General features: G+C 35.8%; 1 pseudogene across 1 annotated transcript in view; it reads left to right on the top strand.

Annotated features, from left to right (window-relative positions):
- Positions 1-20,481, top strand: part of LOC308700509 — a 209,955-nt pseudogene that overhangs the window by 23,087 nt on the left and 166,387 nt on the right. Inside the window, exon 11 of the transcript XR_014032262.1 lies at positions 10,971-11,144. The product of XR_014032262.1 is annotated as an uncharacterized misc_RNA (transcript). The remainder of the gene's footprint in view (positions 1-10,970; positions 11,145-20,481) is intronic.

Genomic DNA, 20,481 nt, shown 5'->3' on the forward strand with positions numbered 1-20,481 from the left:
CTGAAGGATTCACACTTTAAACTGGAGAGATTGAGGTCAGTCACATTCACATACGAGAAAGAAAGTGTTTTGATATTTCAATGAAACAGAATAAAGAGTTTGTTTTTTCCCATTTCTGCTAATGTAGGTTAAGTGACTGTTATATGACAGATGAAGGTTGTTCTACTCTGACTTCAGCTCTGAAATCAAACCCATCACACCTGAGAAAGCTGGACCTGAGCGGGAATAAACTAGGAGACTATGGAGTGAAAAACCTCAGTGATCTACTGATGATCCCACAATTCAAGCTGGAGAAACTACAGTTAGTATCATTATACTGTACAGTAGTATTTATTTGTATTCGTACATTAGTGCTGTGAGATGTTTCAAAAGTGGTGGGGACAATATCGACCTTAGCAAAAAGTGGTGGGAACATGTCCCACCCGTCCCACACGCAAATTACACCTATGCTTACACATAGTACGCGTGCAATACAGTTTTTTTAATACTGTCGTTTTATACTTGTGTTTATGAGATATCATGATTTTTGATCGTGGATGACTTAATGTCTCCATAATCTGCTTTTGAAGAAATATGGTAGTACCGTGCTACAGCGCACATTCTATCAGCTGCAGTTCTGGCGCCGCAGTCCCAATACTGTTAAACTCGACGTACATTCACATCACATGTTAATGCAGCGGTAGAGTTACACTCACAGGACACTGCACTTATTCGCAATCACAAAAGTTCATTATTTGCTTGTGCTTTAAAGTTTTGCCAGGTAAACATTTCATTGGCGTTCGGTTCTGACATGATGCACTTTTTCTGAGCACGTACGCCTGAAGCGCACGCACACTGTTGAACAGCGCCAAACTGGACAGACCCATCTGCTAACGATGGGGGGCCGAGACTGAGAGAGCTACATGGAGCTACATGAAAAAATATGCACCCAACCCTTTTACTGTTTTCATGAATTCAAAAGTTGGGTGACCCTCCCTCTAGACTAAAAAAAGTTGGATGACCTTCCCCTCACCAAAGAATAAAAAGCCATGACCTTTCCCTATTTTCCTCCGGTGGTCCATTCCATAAATACCGAAAGGTCCCTAATGTAGGTTAAGCTTGTGTTGTATGACAGATGAAAGTTGTTCTGCTGGTGAGAGCTGCTGGTCCAGCTCTCTCACCTGAGAGAGCTGGACCTGAGCAGGAATAAACTAGGAGACTCTGCAGTGAAAATCCTCAGTGATCTACTGATGAACCCATAATTCAAGCTAGAGAAACTACAGTTAGTATCATTATACTGTACAGCAGTTACAGTGTGATTAAAGTTTGCAGTTTAGTTTAAGTTACACCGATGATACCGTAGGATTACATCTTCTGGGGTCTCGTTTATAAAACTTTGCGTAGGATCCTTACTAAAAGTCTATGTGTGCCCAAAAGCCAAAAATGGCGTATGCCAAAATCCATGCGTACAGCAGAACCTGCGCAAAATTCCCCATCAGTGACACCAAACTGCTCCCTTTCAAATGTGCGTTCGCACGGCTCAGAGTTTGTGTGCAGGAGCGCAAATTTTCATGTCAAGTTTGTTTTTATAAATCACATCTTGTATATCGGAAGTGGCGTATGGCTGTTTTGTGCAATGGTTATAAGTGAGGCCCCTGGCCATCAGTCAATATAAATAATAAAATAAGGTGTTGAACTAGTAAATAATTGCATTTAAAGTATTTGAAACAATGTACTGATTGTGTACATGTTGTTCTGTAGAAATATCATGAGATTTGCATCTGCTGCTGCAATAAACAAGAGATAAGAAAATAAATAACAAAAGAAAAAAGAAAAAAGAAAGAATAAACAACAGTTTCCAACAAACAGAACTAGTGTGACATGATTACAAGCAGAAAATGGGAACTATAGACTAAATGACAGACTATATTCCTGCTGTAGCTCTTTAACCCCTATAAGCCCCATGAAAAAAATCATACTCAAATTACTAAGCAACCACTGAATGGAATAACACAAAATATGTATCACTTTAACCTGTTAAGCTTCACCAGTGCGTCGGCGCACTGAAGCGTTTTTTTTTTTATTTAGTTCAAATTTACTATCAGATTTAATGTTATACCTTGACACACTATACATCATTAAAAAGATATAAGACTCAAGTTTCAGTATTTGACCACTATTGTATTCTGAGAAACTCATAGCGACAGTTATTTCTTAATTTGTGTCAGGAGTTATGAAATGAAAAAATGAGTCGATACCTTTGATATGAATTATGCACGTCAGCCGCTTTCATTCATAAAAAAACTCCCGTGCCGTCGTCATGACAGCGATACACAAAACAACGTCCTTCTAGGCTTTAGCTCAAAAATGTGCAGATTTGGAGAAATATTGATATATTCTCATAGGTTTACATCAGATTTCTATTGACAGGAATAATATTTATTGAATTTATACCCAAATGCGTCGATGTAATCATTATACGCGAATGCATAACTCTGATATGTGTTTTCAATCCATACCAACAGCCTGAGGGCGCCCTCGCCGCCCTGTGCACAGTTTTAGTCCATATATAGAACACATGAAGAAGTGCCATAATCATGTGACATTCGGCTTCACTGATACACACAAAGCTAACAAGACATGCAGATACAGACGTTTTGAAGACAATAAACATGTTTGCTATGATATTTGAGTTACCTGTGTTTTTCAAGCCATGCCAGGTATTTCCATAATAATATATTATATTTATAATGTAATGCTAATCTATATAGACTATCATTGTGCAGAATGCTATACCAATAGTATATTTTCTGTCAGATTTTTTTTATCTGAAGCCAAATTAGATCACAGAAGATTATTTAAAATACTCGATTTGCTTTATAAAGTAAGTTTATAAGCACAAACATGGTTTTAATCTCATAAATTGTCGCGTATTGATGGTGTGCTAAGCTAACATGCTAGCTAGCCCTAGGTGCACCTGCCAGGCTGCCACCTAGAAGTTATACTTTTATGATTTTTTGAACGCTTACTGAAATGTTTCTTTATTCAAAAAATGCATTTGATACAGTTTAAAATGTGGGGTGAACTTTGAGAAAAGAAATTAGGGATTGATAACCCTATGAATAGTATGTGAATAGCCAGTCGTTAGTAACTATAATGCAGACAAAAGAAATGCATATTTAGAGCCATAACCAGTCTGGAGAGGTGTGAATGTGTGCAGGGGGAGACTGAGACTGAATGGGGCTCGTCTGCACCACAAAACAATAGAGACAATATACTGGATAGATGGTTAGAAGATGGCAATAAACATCAGAAGCATCTTAGCGTCAAATCAAAATAAAGTCACATGACATGGTCTTGAAAAACATTTAACTAAATACAGAGTTTTGGACTTATTATCTTCAGATTTTAAACATAAAATGTTTAGACATGTGACTTTAGTTGTAGTGCATTTCTAGATTGCTCCAGTGCCAACTTCAATTTTATTTTCATGAGGATGTTTCATAAAAAATAATTTCTAATAATTTTACAAAACTTTGAAGCTATTTATAACATTTTTTTTCATTATGACAATAATTAATTCTACATTTACAATAAACTGCCAGGTGTCAGCTTTCAAATGAGATCATACTTGTGCTGTTAGTACAAAGGGTTCATGAACTGTATCTGTTTCAGTTTGGGTATGTCATTTCTGGGGATTTTTCAAAAGTGGGGTTGCAGCTTAACAGGTTAAAGCTTAGAAACTCTGCTTTTTAATGCATCTAACCATTTTGATCAACTCTTGACGAGTTGTCCGAGTTCTGAGTCGTCCCTCTAAACCGGAGTGAACCGCTGGCACCTAGCTATGAAAAAATTAATTATTGTTCATATTGTTCAAACTACTGCCTTGATCAACACAAAATAAGTGTCATTTCAAAGCTTAGAGTCTGAACTTTATATTGCATGTAGCCAATTTGATAGTAGTGCTGAGTTATTCATAATTTATGCATTTATAAAATATTTTTGGTACTGTGTACTGTAATATATCAAAAAACATCATATAGCTCAAATAGTCACGTGTCATATGAAAGAGCAGAATACAACAAACATAATTGTTTTGGGCTTTGACCAAACTTGAGCGATTTTTTGTACGTGAAGCCCCGCAAGACTTAGAAATAATATACGGATGGGCTAAACAAAACATAGCCTAACAAAAAGGCTAGCTTGGTTCCAAATGCTGTAACTTGTGATTACTTTATGCTATCACTACCAAATTTGATCCAGATCACATGTAGGGGAATATATATTTTCCTCATACCTTTCCTTCCTGAGTTATTGCATGTCAAATAAGAAAGATATGTAAAAGTTCCCTTGAACACACTTTTTTAAATATGTTTTTTATCAGCAGTGTCTCAGTATAAGATTGTCCAAATGTAAAAAAAAAAAAAACAACAACTAAAAATATAAAAAGTTTTCTATCATATGATACCTACCTTTTAACTCTCCCTGATTTAGTTTTGGAGTTGAGTCTTTACTTTTATGTGTGTTACTCAAAAAAAAAAAAAAATATATATATATATATATATATTTATTATTATTATTATTATTATTATTTATTTAAATGCCTTCAGGGCTTAAAGGGTTAATAAGATGTTCATCATGGATCTGAGTCATTTTCTCTTTTCTCATTTGTCTTCAGTCTGAGTGAATGCAGAATTACAGAGAAACAGTGTCTCATCCTCATCTCCTTGAGAAGAAATATTCAGAAATATTAGTTAACGTCTTGTTATGTGTATCAGTAGAAAGAGCATTAAACTGTGAAGCATTTGAAACTTTGTGGCTATACAATTGTTTTATTTACTGAAATCTGACAAATCTTTGCTTTGAAACGGTACAGAAGTGAGAACAGACTAAAAACAGCCAAACAAAATAACAGTAGATTATTCTGACAGAGTTACAGTTATACTGGACTAATGGTACTTTTTACTAAATCTTAATTTATTAAGGAAAATGTGTATTTGAGGTTGTAAACTACACTTTAAAATGACTTAAATTGTAATTCATGTACAAGATTTTCTGAAAATGTGAAATCAGTCCATTTAAATGTTCATTTTTCTATTGTTTCTATATTGATCATATATACAGTATTAATCTACAGTGATAAATTCACTTATTTGTTGAGTGAGGATGGATCCAGAATTGTATTATTTTTTATCGATATTTATTATCGATTAGTCGAGTCTGAGAACTCTGAGAACGGGAAACCACCAGCCAGTCACATCGCTTTACAGAATACTAAATAACACATTTATTTGGACAAAACGCACTTCACTGGAAAATAGTGAAGGATACAGAGTGAGCTGCTGCGGGAAAGCTACATGATCCAAGTTGTCCAAAACATGAAAATGCTTTATATTAATAAGCGCTTCAAACTAAAGCATAAGCGTTTACCACATCTTGCCCTGTCGTGCTTTGACAGATGCGTGTGATGTTTAATGCCTCTGTGTTTTCCTCAGTGCATAACTTACAATTTATGGTTATATCCTTATCTGTAAATGTTAGAAAGTCCCGCGAGAATTTCTGACAAGCGTCTTGTTAAACTTCACAGTTCACTGAACAAGCGCCTGTGTGCGCATTTGCGTCAAAACAGATGGAGCACAGTAGAATAGGAGCGCCATTTTGCTAAAATAATTTTTATTAGAAATTAAGTGTAGTTTTAAAATTCTACATGTAACACAAGTAATAATATTTATGAGAGCAGCAACAGTAAAGGCATTATTGTTGGAATAACCCATTAACCTGTTAACCGTTGCCAGTGCGCGGGCGCACTGAAGCATTTTTTTTTTATATATAGTTCAAAGTTACTATCAGATTTAATGTTATACCTTGACAAACTATACATCATTAAAAAGATATAAGACTCAAGTTTCAGTATTTGACCACTATTGTATTCTGATAAACTTATAGCGACAGTTATTTCTTAATTTGTGTCAGGAGTTATGAAATGAAAAAATGAGTCGATACCTTTAATATGAATTATGCGCGTCAGCCGCTTTCATTCATAAAAAACTCCCGTGCTGTTGTCATGACAGCGATTCACAAAACAACGTCCCTCAGGGCTTTTAGCTCAAAAATGTGCAGATTTGGAGAAATATTGATAGATTCTCATAAGTTTACATCAGATTCTATTGACAGGAATAATATTTATTGAATTTATATCTAAATGCGTCGATGTAATCCTTATATGCGCTTTGTACTCTATATACTGTGTTTTCAATTCATACCAATAGCCTGAGGGCGCTATATGCACAATAATAACCCATATATGGAACATGAAGAAGAGCCATGATCATGTGACATTCCAGGACGTCACAGATACACACAAAGCTAACAAGAGATCGCTGTTACATGCAGATTAAGATGTTTTGAAGACAATAAACATGATTGCAATGATATTTGAGTTACCTGTGTTTTTCAAGCCATGCCAGGTATTTCCATAATAATAGATTATATTTATAATGTAATGCTAATCTATATAGACTAATCATTGTGCAGAATACTATCAAATAGTATATTTTCTGTCTGATTTTTTTATCTGATGCCAAATTAGATCACAGAAGATTATTGAAAACATTTTATTTGCGTTATAAAGTACGTTTGGAGCACAAACATGGTTTTAATCTCATAAATTGTCATGTATTGATGGTGTGCTAAGCTAACATGCTAGCTAGCTCTAGATGCTTCTATCTTGAAAAACATTTAACTAAATACAGAGTTTTAGACTTATCATCTTCATATTTTAAATATAATATGGTCAGACATGTGGCTTTAGCTGTAGTGCATTTCTAGATTGCTACAGTGCCAACTTCAATTTTATTTTCATGAAGATGTTTCATAAAAATAAATTTCTAATAACTTTACAAAACTTTGAAGCTATTTATAACTATTTTTTTCATTATGACAATAATTAATTCGACATTTACAATAAACTGCCAGGTGTCAGCTTTCAAATGAGATCATACTTGTGCTTTTAGTACAAAGGGTTCATGAACTGTATCTGTTTCAGTTTGGGTATGTCATTTCTGGGGATTTTTCAAAAGTGGGGTTGCAGCTTAACAGGTTAACCCACTGGGATCTGAGCTGTTTTCTGGACCTTGGAGGTGTTCAGATATGCTCTGACATTTGTGCTCATTTCTGATACTTGTGACATTTTCATGGCTAAAGTCTGATTACACTGTATTCAGCACAAACTCTGCTACAATAATATATCAGCAGCATGTATGTAAAAGTTTGTAGTTTTGAGATAATGACATTTATGCGTGGTTTGTGAAAATACAAAAAAAAAAAATTCTCACTGAAATAACGTCATGAAACCCATACTGATTATTTCTTCACAAGACTTTTGAAAATTGTATCACGTAGCCTAGAATATTTGCTCTAAAACTATGTGAAAATCACCCTGACTGCTCATTCAGAGAAGACAATATATTGATTTAAAAACTGTAAGACGTGTTTTGTGTGATAAAGCTTTATACGAAGGGGCGGATAATCTCATTAATATGTAAGGATATTTCACACCTGAGAAAGACAAAGACGCTCCCTAATGGCCCTATTAGGAGCTATGTCATTCTGGGCAACCTTGCACAAAGAATGAGGAGATTTAAAAAAGAATGGCTTTTTGATTGTTTGGATTTATTTACAACACAAAATAATCCAAATATACACAACAAATGACAAAAAAGCACACTATTGAAAACAATCATCCAAAGACAGAGACCTTTGTGCCATTCCTAAAAACATTGTACATACCTTTCATTTCCAAGGTGTTTGATTTTCACTTTACCAGAGACTTTATACAGAGACTCATGTGAATGTTGAAGTCAGCAGGACACAGTGGCATCTGGTCCCTGAAAGAAAAAAAAAGTGAACATACTGATATCAAGAAAAACTATAGGGAATATAGTTCTAAAATTTATTGGGAATAAATTTTAGATTTTTCTGGTTAAAATTGCTTTTTAAAATTCACAGAATACACACACACACACACACACACACACACACACACACACACACACACACACACACACACACACACACACACACAAATGTTTCCAACAATATATAATATAATGAAAACCAGGTTTGTTGTGCCTTGTAAGCATAGGCTATGTACAGTGCTGCATAAAATAATAACAACAATAACCTATAGCAGCCTATAAATCTTCCAAAAGATTTCAGTAACAACTACGCTACAGAAAAATATATTGATTATCATATGTTACTTCAAATGTTTCCATTCGTTATGATGATATGAAATAAGATAATAGTAAAAACATGAAGCCTTTGTTTGGTGCGTATTGCTTTTCAAACGTGATCGTTTCAAACGCGATCGCGATACATTCAAAACCTGAGCTCGCTCCAAAATATAAAACATTATGGTTACCATATTATACATATCTACGTTTGAGCAGATATCCACAAACACAGTAACAGTAAACACGGGTCCAAATATTATAATATTCACCATATATCTAGCAACAGTTCAACTGCAACTTCAACTGTTTTGTTTTTTGAGGTAGGCTAATGAGCGCGATCGCGTTCCATGTGGACATTTGCATGCGAATATCTTTTGCGCACGTCTTGTGGTCGAATTAAAAATAATTAGCAAGCGCGTGAGAAGCTGGACATCTTGTTGGTTTTATACAAATGACTTAAACAGAGAATATTTGTTTTCAGTGTGAATCCGATCATTTAAAAGTACACAATTAAATGATTATAAAGGTATATGGCTCATAAATGTGTGACAAGTATTCGCTGAGTTTTGTTTCAGTTTATAGACGTGCTCAAGAAAAAAAAAGTTCACCGCGACGAGGAGGCAGAGAGCACACCCTGTTTATTTTCTTTATTTTACAAAAGCACAATGTTTTGATTCGATTGTAAGTGGACACATACAAAAGTAGAAATATCACAGATTCTTTTTTCATATTTCTTTTTTCTGTATGACCATAAATGACGGAGAAACTTAAAGGGTTAGTTCACCCAAAAATGAAAATTCTGTCAGTAATTACTCACCCTCATGTTGTTCCAACCGCGTAAGACCTTCGTTCATCTTCGGAACACAAATTAAGATATTTTTGATGAAATCTGAGTCATGTCTCACTCCTCCATAGGCTGCTATGTGACCGAAACTTGCTGGCCCAGAAAAGTTATTAAAAAGATCGTTAATATAGTCCAAGTAACTCCAGTGGCTCAATCTTAAGTATATCAAGCGACGAGAATACTTTTTGTGCGCAAAAACAAACAAAAATAACGACTTTATTCCACTTTTCATTTCCTTCTCTCTGGGCCTCGTAGTGTTTTTGCGCTGCGCGTCTGTGTTGCACGTCATCACGCATCACACACATGACCGGCGTCGGCCAATAGTGAGCCTACGTGGTGACGTGTAACACAGACGCGCTGCGCAAAAACACTACGCGAACCAACTAGAGATCCAGAGAGAAGGAAATGAATAGTGGAATAAAGTTGTTCTTTTTGTTTGTTTTTGCGCACAAAAAGTATTCTCGTCGCTTGATATACTTAAGATTGAGCTACTGGAGTCACTTGGACTATATTAACGATCTCTTTAATAACTTTTCTGGGCCAGCAAGTTTCGGTCACATAGCAGCCTATGGAGGAGTGAGACATGGCTCAGATTTCATCAAAAATATCTTAATTTGTGTTCCGAAGATGAACGAAGGTCTTACGCATTTGGAACAACATGAGGGTGAGTAATTACTGACAGAATTTTCATTTTTGGGTGAACTAACCCTTTAAGTCTATTAAGTTACTATGTGAAGAAAATCCAGCAAAACGCGCGGGCACGTTTGCCGACCTCAGAGGGTTAAAGGGGGGGTGAAATGCTCATTTTCACTCAATCTCCTGTTAATCTTGAGTACCTATAGAGTAATATTGCATCCTTCATATCTCCAAAAAGTCTTTTGTTTTATTATATTTTTAATTGAAAGATTGGCTGTACCGAGTCTTTCCGGAAAAAAACGAGCGGCTGGGGGCGGGCCGTGTGGGCGAAGCTAAAGCTGTGCTAACGCGCCGAGCTAACAACACACAGAGACATTTGTTCAACAGTTTTACTCACCGTTCCAACGCACGACCGCGAACCTTTATCATTGTGACTGCTCGATCCTTAAGCATTAGACGATCTGGGCTTTGTTTATAAAACAATTATCGTCGAAATGCAGGGAACAACATTCTTACACAACGTTTATGCTCAGGAAAATAAACTCCATCCACGGGTGCCTTAACGCCGGGTTCTTTGGGAATCTGTGCAGGGTTGTCTTGCCCTGGCAACCAAAAACACACTTCTTTGGTGACATTGACTTCCCAAAAGCCGGGCAGGGCGCTTTGATGGCGAACTGCTTTCACTCTCTTGCTCTGTTTTACGAGTGCGCGCGCGCCCGCGATCTTACCGGAGAAGTGCCCTTAGGACCCATATAAGGAAATTCCGCCCTCTCTTATGTCAGACAGAGCCATACTCGAAAAAAACTTTCCGAAACTTGTGACAAACCGGAAGGACAATTTTTGGAACAAAAATACTCCTTCAAACGTACAACTTAACTTTTGAAACTTTGGCCATGTTTAGCATGGGAATCCAACTCTTTAACAGTGTAAAAAACTCAGTATGCATGAAACAGTAATTCACCCCCCCTTTAATGTTATATAATTACTATGTTCAGTGAATGTGTTCCTAATACCTCATACAAGTTATCATTTTGTGCTTTAGTTTTTGTTTATTATAATTTTTTATTTAGTAGTTATAATTGCTGCTTTAAAATAGTAAGCAATCAGTTGTCTTTAGGTTTAAAAGATTAAACGATTATCACAATAATTGTTGGTTGCAGCCCTAGTTTACATGATTTTGCTGGTGTATTAGTGACTGTATGTCATTTTTTAATGATGCATTTAACTCACACATGAACTTAACATGGATTTGAGTCATTTTCTCTTTCTGTCTTCAGTCTGAGAGGATGCAGTATTACAGAGAAACAGTGTCTCATCCTGACTTCAGCTCTGAAATCAAACCCATCACACCTGAGAGAGCTGGACCTGAGCGTGAATAATCTAGAAAACACAGGAGTGAAGCACTTATGTGCCGTACTGAAGGATTCACACTGTAAAATGGAGAGATTGAGGTCAGTCACATTCACATACAAGAAAGAAAATGTTTAACATTTCTTCAACAGATTAAACTAAAATACTTTATACTTAATATCTCATGAAGAGTCTGAGTTCACATTATATTATATCAAATTATATGTAAAATTGTTTGTAAGATAATCTCTCTTCCCCTGTTTGTCTTTCTAGTCTACAGAACTGTGGCATTACAGATGTTTCTTCTTTAACTCAGTCTTTGACTAACTCAAAAGCACTGCAGTTTTTAAAAGATCTTGATCTGAGTTACAATAATATAGGAGACTCAAAGCAGCGACTCAGAGACGAGCTACGAGACTCAAACTGTGACCTGAGGTGAGGAAACATCACTTTATGATATTAAAGAGATCTTCATTTACCTCTGATATGAGAACAAACCTTTCAAACATTCATTAAAGGACATTATCATTAAGCTTTATTGCAAAAGGGTTTGTGTGAGAACAAAATGTAAAGTTGATTATAATGTTTAACACAAAGGAGGAAAGAGAACAAAAGCTCACTGTCACGGCTTTATACACCAACACCTGCTTTATTAACTGTGTCAGTAATAGTGAATCATTTCAGTGTGAAAACAGACTTGGTCAGATTGAGGTAAAACGCTGCACTCTTACTAAAATCAGTGCAGTTCCAGCTTCAGCTCACAGCGTCCAGCTCACATGAGAAATGTCTCTGTCTCTAGTGTGTTTTTACTGTGACAAGCAACACGTCACACTACTTTACACTTACTTTACTCTCAGTTATTTACTAAGAGACTACAAACATGTTCAAACTAGAGGACAAACTGCTTTAACTCATGGAAATTTAACTGAAAGGTTTTAACTGAAAGTAACATTAGTATTTGCTCGCTGTGGTTTATTCCATACGCCATACACTCATCAGCGTGTGTTTCTCCTTTACAGAGACTTAACCCCCTGAGGTCGGCTATCGCGCCGCCGCGATAGGCTCGTTTTTTTCCTTATCAGTGAAAACAAATAAATAAAATAAAATATTAATTTTTATCTTATATGCTTGTGCCATACATCAATCGATTCTGTTAAATGTGTATTATTTTTGTGTATACTCACAATAAAAACAAAGTGTTGTGCTTTTTGCCAAATAAAGAAAAATAAACGTGATGCGAGTTCTGCCTTCTATCTGTCAGTGTAGTCCATTCTGAAACGCGTCCGAAAATGAACAATAACTCAGCGAATACTCAGTCAAACAGGCAAACAGACATACAGGCATGAAGCTTGAATTCTCTTCTCTTAAATGAAGTAATTTATATAAAAAACAAATATTCTCATCTTGTGAAATCTGTATTAAAAGAGAGCGATTCCAGTCGACCTCATTACAACTAATTCAAATGTAATGTGACTCCACCTACGGAGAGCGCGCGCTATTCAAACGCAAATGAATGAGGCAATCCGCGCAATCCTGTGAACGCCCCCATATCAGCTCGAGAAACACAAGTTTATTCAGATCATTACTTGTTTACACCGTCTCGTAGCGCTGTGAGGAATAACAATAATGAAAAAAGTACCTCAGAAGTGCGGGTATATCGAGGAGCGAGCTGAGGAATACTGTAAGTTTTTTTTTCTTCTCACGTGAATCGGGTTTCTGTTTTTGATGAATGAACGGCAGAGATGCGCGCTGTTTACCACAGCTCGCAAAAAGACTGTTTAAATTTAAATTGCGTCTCTGTGTGAATGAATGATGATGTTTTAGCAAACTGTATTGCCGTACTGAGTTGAGTAAAAATCGACAGAAATATGTTGAAATAAAATGTAGGCTATTTGTATAAGCAACGTTTTAAACTGAAAATTAACATTTATATGCCCTAATATTTCATAAAAACAACGTTACAGTCAGGCGTTTCTGTTTGTGTATGAATGTTTCGGTTTTAGCAAACTGTATTGCTACACTCAGTAAATATCGACTAAAATATGTTGAAATAAAATGTATTTGTATAAGCAACGTATTAAACTGCAAATTAACATTTATATTTCTTATAATAAAAATGAAAGACCTATGTTACAGACATATGAAAGACAACATTTCGTTGATTAGTTTTGGATAGATTATACATTTTTAATGTAAAATATCTGCCACCTCAAATAAGCTTTCAAATAAGTTTGCCAATATTTGCTTATGTTAAATATAATATGTTTTGTCAAAAATAAAGTTATCAAATAATCAATCAAATCCTTAACTTTGAAATATGTATGATAAAATGTATACTTTAGTTTTTACAAAGAAAGATTACACTTGAATTGTTGTAATTGTAGGCTAACCTTTTTAATAAAAAAATATATTTACAAGGTAGATGTAAACAAACTATTAAAAGGTAAATATAAGCCTTTTCTTTAAATAACTTTTATTGTGTTTTATTATTGACAAATTTGGGGAGAGGATAAATATTCCAAAACTGAAAATACAGAATGAGAATTAACTGCACAATTACTAGACATGTTTTCCTTGGATATTATAGGCCAAATTGCAAGCACAATATGTGGAAAAATAAAAAAGAATTGAGATGCTTCCAACTGTTGCTCTTGCATTCTTGTGGCTCAGTGACTCACCTGAATGAATGGCTAATTAAGTATGCAGGCCCCATTGTCTCCTCAGGTGTGAACCACTATATATGCATGACCGTTGATGCCCACTCCGCTAATGGCCTTTCCAAAGAGAAAGTGCTTTGCAAAATTCAAATCAATGTATTATGTTATGTGAATGATAAGGCAGGGTGATTTTCACTTCATTTTGAAGAAAAAACACTAGGCAATGACATCTTTTAGACAAAAGTCTTATTGGCACATATTTAGAATGTGTTTTATGGCCTTATTTCAGAAACTTTAGTTTTTAGTTTTTTCAATAACCATGCATAAACATTATTCTCTCAAAAATGCAGACATGTACATTCTTGTTGCTCACATTTCATGGTAGCCCTGTTTGTGCTAAATAGTGTGTAACTTTTTTTGCCATTAATATGTTTATAAGCAACTGAAAAAAGCAAAAATGTCAGGGCATGTCAGAACATCTCAAGGACCCCAAAAACACCTTAGACCCCAGAGGGTTAATAGGAGTCGCAGGTCCTTCTGCAGTCACACCAACACAAACACACACACATATGAACCTCATTCATGTTTTAAATCTATTATACTGAAAACTCAAATATTGTTTGAGAAATATCTCTGCAGGATAATGGAAAGTCATTAAATATGTAATTTCCACTTTGTTCCACTGAACACTGATTGTTTTCTCTTCTGGTTTCACCTTAGAGAGTAGATGAAGATCAATCACCAAACGTCCCTAATAAATCATTACATCAGTTTAAATCTGGGAAACGGAGATGAGAGGATCAGTGACCATCAGGAGATCCACAGAAGAGCCTCATTACTGTCTATGAGGAGGATTAATGTGTAAATGTGTTTCATACAGGTGGAAGAGACTCAGACTTTACAATTAAATAATGTAGCATGTGTGTTAGCATGCGTATTAGAAACACGTGATATTGAATGCTTAATGTTTGTTTAGTATTCAGCCAAATTATGGTTTAGTTTTATTTAAAGGTGGAACAGAGGATGAAGCAGGTCAGATGAGTCTGTCCGCAGAAATCTTCAGGCTCTTCAGTTTAAGGCCTACAAATATAATAATGTCTGGATTGAACTCATACATAATTATTAAAATATTTCTAATCATAAATGTGATTGTCAAGTATAGCACAAATGTATCATATGATATATAGTCTACAATGTGAAATTTGTTAAGAAAATGTATATATATATTTTAACATTATCTCATTATCTATTACCTACATTTTATGCACAGAATATATTTGTTTGTTTGTTATTCAGTTTCATTTTATATTAAGTTAGCTGTGTGTGTGTGTCTGTTGCTAATGCACAGATATTCAGTATATTGTCTTTGTTCTGTGGATGGAGTCTCTTCTCTACACACCAACTAAACATTTGTACTATTATGTACCTTTCAGTTGCTCTGGTCTAGATATGCTAATGCTTTTTATTAAGAAATTATGATCTCTTTCACCTCATTAACATTCACATGTAAATAAAATTATAAATATACATTTAAGAGCAAACATTTTTGTTTGAAAAGTTCACTTGCTTGTTATTAGTGTTATTGAAGCTACATAAGCAGATCCAGAGAGATTCTTATGCTTAATGTTTTAGACGTTCTAGATGTTAAACATAAAAGCCTTTGAGTGATCTTCAGATTTGCTTATGAAGAAACCATGCTGGTCTAATATATAAAAACAGGAATTTTCCCAGTGTATGTATATTTAAAGGAATAGTTCACCCAAAGTAAAATGTAAATTGTCATCATTTGTTCACCCTCATGTCATACCAAACATGTATGACTTTCTTCTGTCGAAACACTAGAGAATATATTTAGAGAAATATCTCAGTGTCTCTGATTGGTTTTCAACATTCTTTCAAAAGATCTTCTTTTATGTTCCACAGAAATGAAGAAAAAAATACAGGTTTAAAGCTACATGAGCGTAAATCAATGATGACAGAATGTCTATTTTTGGGTGAACTAAAGTTTTTAACACTTTTATCTAAGCAACTTTAAAATGTTTTGAAAACAAAATTAAATTATTCCATCTAAATTATATTAGAAATTATAGAGCATCAGAGTTTGCCTCATGAAATCTCTTAAACATCTCTTTAACAAAGTAAGAGTAAATCATTGTATTTGGACAGAATTGTCTGATTACTGAGTGATTTGGACAGTCAGTGAGGTTTGTGAATCACTGAGGGTTTAATAAGTCATGTGACATACAGCATGAGATGGGCACATTAATGATTGTGTTGTCACTGTTACTGGCTGATTATAGTTACTCTGCAGTTCTCTTCCTGGTCACCAGGGTGCGATGGCCTCAGATGAACAGCCATATAAGCCAGAGCTAGTGAAATAAGCGGTGGCCCTTTAACCCTCTGGGCCCTAAGGGTATTTTGGGTCCTGGAGAAGTTTTAACATGCCCTGACATTTGTGCCCTTTACAGTTGCTTAAAAACATATTAATGGCTAATGTCTTGTGACATGAGAGTTATGACGCTTGTGTGACGTCAGTAATGGGCGCCGTGTTACGTACACATATAAGCGTCACACATTCGTAGCTCAGGTAAGCGACTCCCCTCTGGGGTGCTGTCTCTTCTCCTGGCTGGGTTTGTGATTGGGGTGAAGCATTTCAGGTAGGAAAAAGTGATGTATTGGCAGTTAAGAGTTGATGTGTAAACGCTAACAGGAGTGTTTTGTTTAGGTAGCTTCACTTGCCATTTGCTGTTCCCCTCCCGTGTGGCTTTGTCACTCCGTAAGCGAGTTTTATACTCGTATGTGCGCATGCCCTCTAATCTTGCCTTTTACGTTGGCGTGTTACTTTCTCTTGTCGGCCTGGTACGTATGTTTAATTAAAATCTTATGTAATTTCAGCATTTGGCAATGTTAATGACTGTTAATATGGCTTTAGGGCGTTAGTGTATAAGAACATACACTGGATCATTATTCCTTTTAAACCGAGTGCTTGAATGTGTTGACTAGTCAGTTCCGGAACGATCTGCTGGTAAGTGCAAAATCTCTTTGTTCGTAAGTCTCGACGAATGATTTTGCATGCCGTCTCTTTTTAATTGTTTGTTTAAATTTTAGGAGAAAGTGTGGCTTCGCTTTCACGATTATATCGCTGCTTTGTTCCCACGAGGAGCACACGTCCAGTGTGCTGTCTTCATCAGGATCGCTTTTGAGCGTACTCCCGTCTATTGGGGCGTGTGGAATATTATTATTTTTTTCTGTTGTTTTGGTTTGTGTGGTTGAGCTCTTTTCTTTAAGGGCATTTGTTTATTTTGTTTCATATTGTGTTTTTGTTGTGATTTACTTACTTTTGTGTTATAACTCAGTGGCTGATTCCTTTTCATTTTGAAAAGAAACCATTTATCTTGGGTGTATTGAGTATTGTTTATTTTTCCGATTAGTCAGCTGATCTTATAATTTCAACTTAATTTAATTATTGGTTTGATTTAATTGGCTTGATGGTTGTAGCTGTCTTACCATTTTCAGATATTTGTTTATTTTTTTCTATTTTTGTTTTCTGATGATTCTTAATGGTTTAGTAAACTTAATCTGAAGTTTTTCTTTTATGTGGCTGTTTGGTTGCAAAATTTAACATTGTTACTAACTTATGTTTGGCGTGTGCGTGTGTATTCCTCAGGAGCTGCAAGTTTACTCGGGACGAGGGCGTGTGATGTGCGGTGGTGGTGTTTCTCACGGATTGCAGTGCTTTGCTGTATGCATGAGATCTCACATTAGTACAAGTGTGTGTGGCACAAACTGGAATTGATCTTTCACCTAATTAACCTGAAGTAAGGTTGCAGCCCTGTGGATTGTCGTGTGTGTGTGTGAGTACGTGTGTGTGCCCCAATTTGTTGTTAAGCATTGGATTGTTATTTTAAACTGATTAAAATAAAGCACTTTTTGTAACTTTGTACACAAGTCTGTGTCTCCCATTTATAACTGCCTTGGTGGTGAACCTGTGTAGCCTTTAGGCATAATTCCTGGGGTGAAACTCCCAAGGTGGCGTAGTCGGTGCTTTGGTAACTGTAATTGTCTCGGATGCCACAGTCTGATTACACTGTATTCAGCACAAACAGGGCTACAGTAATATATGAGCAACATGTACATAAAGGTTTTTGAGAAAATAACGTTTGTGCGTGGTTTTTAAAATAATTATAATTCACTGAAATAAGGCCATATAACACATAGTAAACATTTGTTCACAAGACTTTTTTTTAGAACTGCATCTTGTAGCCTAGAGTTTTTTCTTCAAAACAATGTAAAAATCCTCCTGAGCACTCATTCATACAAAACAATATAGTCATTTAACTTTTGTAAGACACTTATTGGGGCGTGACTCATCATGAATAATGCAGTGATTCACACCTGAAGAGACAAAGACCCTCCCCTGGGAATATCATGAGGAATGTGACAGAGGGAACTATAGAAAATGACTGTTGCAATCTCAAAATTACGGCCAGTTGATAATACCTAGAATATCTAAATCGACTGCTGGCGGTAGATCCTTTTCCTATTTAGCACCAAAACTCTGGAACAGCCTTACTACTATTGTCCGGGAAGCAGACACACTCTGTCAGTTCAAAGCTAGATTAAAGACACATCTCTTTGACCTAGCATTCACATAATACAAAAAAGCGTTGTCGGGAAAATTCGTTTCGTGAATTTACCAATTTACCAATACCAAATTTAATTTTTCTAAATAAAATAAAATTCTGTATCAAAATTTATAAGGAAACACCAGTACTATGTTTAGGCTTGGTTTGTAGGTAATTATACAAACCTGCAAACATATATATTCAACCGCACATAACTATAGAACCAATTCTTAATGCGCATATGAACGCCTTCAGCGTTTATCAGAGGTTCGCGTTTAAAGTCTGTGTAGAGATAATGGTGTCGTCTTAGCGGCCCCTAATTTAATAACAAATGATCGTTGCGACGGAAGCGAATCAATCAAAACTAATTTTAGCTGGAAAATAACTTTATTAAAGAACCGCTATAAAGCCAAACAATCTCTGTTACCTTAAATTATACGTTTATCTCTGTAAAGCTGCTTTGAAACAATCTACATTGTTAAAAGCGCTATATAAATGAAGATGACTTGACTTGACTGTGAGGAGACTTAATGACTGAATGTCTTGTTTGTAGCTTATTCACAAAATCAAGTTTAAGTTAAAAGAAGTAATCTGACGATACATTAGGGCTGGGATGTTGTAATGGAAAATTTAGATTTTCATTGATTCACAGTGTTGATTTTCATTATTTTCATTATTAAGACATTGAAATGATCTTTGCTGGACTGTACGTAGTCTGCCAACATATGACTAATGTTTTTAAACACTGGGAAACAGGTGAGACATCAGGAGGAGGCAGGTTGAAAAGGGGCTCTGACCCCTAGGGTCAGAGGCCGGCCAATTTAGAACTTGTGAGTTTGTAAGAATAAACTCAGCAGAATTAGATGACTAGCAGAGAAACCTTCCTTTGTTTAGATAAGGGCCTGTAAGCAAGAGACCTTGAAATCAGTATAAAGGCTCCTCTGCCCTCCCTCCCTGGTCGCACTTGTTTCACAGACTGTACTGGTGACTTCTGTGTGGCAACTGGGCCTTCTTGCAAGAATAAATACTTTTAAAAGACAATTTGACTCAGAAATGTCTCTTACGCAGGTGATGATTGTTTAATGAATATTTTTGCCACAACAACTGGTGTCAGAAGTTGGGATTCCATGGCAGTTTCTTCTGGCCCTGAGTAAAGCGGATGGACGATTGATCATCCTGAAGCACAGGCTTTAGTCTTACCTCGCAGAATTGAGAGAGAAGAGCCAACTGCTATCAGGGCCGGGAGGAACTCCACTGGAATCAGAAAGAACCCGGTGGCAACAGAAGCATCTCTGGTAAGAGACAGTAAATATTTTCTTTTGGGGATTTTAAGAAAAATTATGGGATTTTAAAGAGAAAATTATTTTAGATAAAAGAGAATTTTATGGGTGAACCATAATGGCTGTATTTGAAAACTGAAACTAGAGCTGTGGTACGGGGAAAAGGGAAGGCTTTCAAAAAGGGAACGGAAATTGAGACGTAAGGTCAAAGATATTGTCCGGACCGAAGCTAAGTACTCGTTAATAAGGAAATTAATTCAGAGGGCCGAAATAATTGATCACTGGAATAAAGTTTCAAAAGGGCAGGAAATAAAAGATTTCCAGGCCAAAACTGAATTCCAGGGAAAGATATTGAAAGTAAGCAGTAATTAATTTCAACCCTTCTGATTTTGGGTGAAAAGTCAGAGCGCGCTAAATTGTCAAAAGCCACGAGCAATAGTGATAGAGAAAAAGACAGCCATTATGGGAACGTCCAACAGTAAATATTGCACGCCGGTGTACTGTGCAATGAAGAAAACTATGGGGAAAAAGGCATGTTAGACATAGGAAAGTTGTGCCAGTGCAAAACATGTGTGTATAAAACTGTGAAGCAACGGTTGAATGTTGGTTTGAATGAAAAGCAAGAAATGAGTGTGAATAACAGCAGAGATAAGTGGGACTGAGAAAATAATGATAACGTTAAGTTGAATCTGCAGCCTAACCATTTGATAGAGGAATACTGTTTCAACCCAGTTTTAATAAAATTGATGGCATATAGCACAAATGTTTATACTTTATGAAGAGTATGATTTGGCTATTGGGATTGAATCCACACTGGTGGACTGTAAAAGAATACAGAGAACTGCTTATCAGTGGCTCTGTTTACATTCCTGATCG

This window comes from Scardinius erythrophthalmus (assembly GCF_964197995.2).
Source record: "Scardinius erythrophthalmus genome assembly, chromosome: 13".
In the NCBI taxonomy this organism is placed as follows: domain Eukaryota; kingdom Metazoa; phylum Chordata; class Actinopteri; order Cypriniformes; family Leuciscidae; genus Scardinius; species Scardinius erythrophthalmus.